Genomic DNA, 3,698 nt, shown 5'->3' with positions numbered 1-3,698 from the left:
TTCCTTCTATATCCACTGAATAATCAACATAAAAAGAGTTTCGCCCTTTTTCGATTTGTTTACTTTTATACTTGCTGTGTGAATTATAAAGATACGCCCTTGCGCATTTTTCATGAAATTGGCTGGTTTTCGCTACTAAGACTGTGAGTAGTTTTATTGTCTCTTTTACTATTTCCAGTAATAAAAGGTTCGGTAACCATCTAAAATAAAGAAAATAAATAGTTTCGCCCTTCCTTACTAGCAATTGAAGTATCGCCCTGTTTGTTGGCATGGAATACGGAGGGCGAAACTTGCGTAAACAGATGGAATGACAGTTTCGCCTTTTATAGTTTTTTGTATTACTAAGATTGGGATTTTTGTAGAATACGAATTTTTAGACAAAATTGTAGGATTTTGAAGCATTTATTGGTAGGAGAGAGAACCTCGATATGTTTACTTTTGTAAGATACGTCCTTCTTTGAAAAACAGCTGATTTGAAAAATCATACACTCAAATAAAAACACGCTTAAAAATAATTACTCAAAAATGAGTAAGATCTCACTCATCTACAGAAAAAGTGGAACAACTCTATTTTAGAGTAACTCCGAAGTTACTCAAATTTGAGTTCTTCCACTGGAAACCATATTTGGGTAAAATCTACTCATTTACTGAGTAATACTTTATTTGTACATGTACCAAAAATAAAGTAACTATCACTCAAATTTTGAGTGAAATTTTATTCCACATATACCAAATTTGCAAAAAAATTGCTCCTTGTCTGAGTGTATTGTATTAAAATATTAAGTAATTGAACTCAATACTATATCAAGTGGTGGTTGCTTGGAGTAGTGTGTCAATCGCAAATTAACATACATGTCAGTTATGCTCAGGCACCAATCATACACTTATTCCTCAGAAATGACATTTGAGCATATTCGGTTTCATTCTAAAGCACAACACGGAGTTTATCATTCCGGTTTTTGCAGACACAACACCGTTTGTGTTGAGCGACTCACCCTTGAAATACGCGATCTCACTAACAAAATATACAACCTGTTGTTACAAATGGTTATTACAACTTTTAGATTGATCTTGCGAATAGTAACAAAAAAAAAACGAGTTAATGCGTTAAACTCAAATTTAGTGTAGGAGTTACTCAATATCATTGATGATAACTACTCAATTTTTGACGTTTCCATGTATCATTTGAATATGAGTAACTAGTACTCAAACTTTGAGTAACTTTTTCTAAGCGTGTAGAATGGTTTCAAATGTCAAATTGAATATTTTACGTGACGAAAATGAATGTTATACGAACATCCCCCAAAATGAATAGAGTCATCACATAAGGTTTACGTGAATTGACCAAACGTCAAACAATCTACGTGAATTTCCAGTGTAAAAAACTCGATTTTGGAAATGGCGAGCAGTGGCCCTCGAAGTGTAAGTAGTGTAAATATTTGCGAGTTATTTAATTACAATTTTTTACTCAATCGACCATTCCAGTATGAAAGTTTCCATGTGTTTAACTGGACCGAGTGCCTGCGTGAGTCCGGAAGTTTACCCGCTCCTGCCGAATGCTTCAAACAGGCCGTCGGTATGAAGCTAGAGACACTGGAACCATGTAATGCGACTTCAACCTGCATCGGTAGTGTTGTGGGAGTTCTTGGATCTTGACTGCGGCTTCGGTTGGATGGCAGTGACAACATAAACGATTTCTGGAGGCGTGTCGATTTGAGATACCACGACGTTATTAGTTGCTTTTTAAGCCATTATAATTGTATGACAATTTTTTGATATAAATGTTTTATATTTCATGGCATTTTTCATTTCATTGATTTATATCAAGATCTGGCATCTCCCTTTCGACTTCAACCAATATATAAAATAGTAATTTTCTGGTATCTAAATTTGATACGAACTGATAGATGAATGTGAAATGAACAGTACATTACATTTTACCTATGAAACACGTATCTTTTACTGGATTATGTATAAAACAGCTTTTAAATGCCAGTCCATTAAAACCTACGTGAAATGATGAGTAGAAAATGTAAGTGTTACTACTTTGTAAAATAATTTCTATTCATGTTTCAGTAGAACCAGAAATCAGTAATAATTTTCATCGCTACTAGCTTTGACGCTTTGTTGAAAACGTAGCACATCCCTACATATGCGAGTTGTTTATAGCGAGAAAAGGAAAAAAGAAAACCAAATTTTAACAAAACTCGCACGAAATCTCGCGAAAGAAAAGCTTTCTAACTGATATTTTTCGCCAAATGCATAGTAAAATCATTTACCTACAATCGTATGTTTTTGATTTTTCGTGAATTGGGTTAGTATTTTAGAAATTTGCAATTTAGGGTGAAATTTCAGCGACAAAGCAAGAGAAAGCAGTGAGTTGTCTTGCTTCGACCTGACCACGGCGAAGCGCTACCTTAATACGGATTTCAAAAGAGGCTTAAAAGCTTTTTCGTATGAGCAAACTATTAGTATTAGTGACAAGAAGCAGTCTCGGCATAAAATGTCTTTTGCGGAATTTGATCTTTCTGTTCTTACAGACAGATGGAAACAATTATTGCTCATCGAATATACAATTCTACAGCCATCATGTTTATTTTATTGTCGATATTTAATTTTATTGGTGGAATACAGATTTTTTATTCAGAGTAAGACAAATTTCCTATGAAAAAATCTGGCATCTCTGCTGCAGACAGAGTGGGCGCGAGAAGTTGTTCCGAGCTGGTAACATTAGCTCACCTAAAGCGGGAATTATATTAGCATCAAATCATTCAGAACCTACCAGACTCGAGAAATTCGCTCACCTTTGATTTGTTATTGCCCCGTTTACTCTTCTGCTTGCTGCCAGTATGATGGTGCCAGTGTACTGCCCTCTTAATAAAAAACGTTCAACTGTGGACCAACTTATTAGATCAAAGAAAGACCACTGTGGAACGTTTTTTTCTAAGAGTGCAGTACACTGTCACCAGCATGCTGGCAACCAGCAATAGTGTGAACACTACATGTAAGTCAATTTTCCGCGCCAAGTTCGGTTCAACTTACGGCCACCAGACTCTGTCTGCAGGCTAAATAACCAGATCTTTTGCCAGATTAAACATATTTGACTGGATTTTAACACCAGATTTGTACGCTTTTTGCCTTTAGAATTTAAGTGGTGAAACCTTACTATTTGCTCTGGAACATAAAGCCCAGCAAAAATTTCCTTGTATATGTTTTTTTATGCAAAGTTCCAGAGTTAAGCGGTTTTCTTTCTGCGTTTTTTGTATGCGTGGGATCTTGACACCCTGATATTTCGCATAAAAAAAATCGCATAAAAAAGCCGCATAAAAAAGATCACATAAAAAAAGACCTTAGTGTATAAAGGGTGAAACAGTCATTCATGAGCCATTTGTTTACGTAAGTTTCGCCTTTCGTGTTCCATGCCAACAGGACCTGACAATTGTTAATCCACTTTTATGCCTCATTTACACTTCTGCTGGCTGCCAGCATGCTGGTGTCAGTGTACTGCCCTCCTAGGAAAAAATCGTTCAACGGTGGTCCTTCGTTGGTCTAATACTTTGGATCATTGGACCACAGTTGAACGTTTTTTTCCTAAGAGGGCAGTACACTGACACCAGCATGCTGGCAGCCAGCAGAAGTGTAAACGGGGCATTAGGACCAATTTCGGACCAGCTCGTGATTGGTTGAAACTGACATAA

At 36.3% G+C, this 3,698-nt stretch overlaps 1 long non-coding RNA gene across 1 annotated transcript; it reads left to right on the top strand.

The window, feature by feature from the left end:
• Positions 1–1,185: 1,185 nt before the first annotated feature.
• On the top strand, positions 1,186–1,796 carry LOC131432372 (uncharacterized). The gene is made up of 2 exons (XR_009229836.1): positions 1,186–1,422; positions 1,486–1,796. It is a non-coding gene; the product is annotated as an uncharacterized LOC131432372 (long non-coding RNA).
• The last annotated feature ends 1,902 nt before the right edge of the window (positions 1,797–3,698 follow it).

Source organism: Malaya genurostris, chromosome 2, assembly GCF_030247185.1.
Source record: "Malaya genurostris strain Urasoe2022 chromosome 2, Malgen_1.1, whole genome shotgun sequence".
Lineage (NCBI taxonomy): Eukaryota > Metazoa > Arthropoda > Insecta > Diptera > Culicidae > Malaya > Malaya genurostris.
The sequence above is the reverse complement of the archived record's forward strand: the minus strand, read 5'-3'. Positions and strand labels throughout refer to the sequence as shown.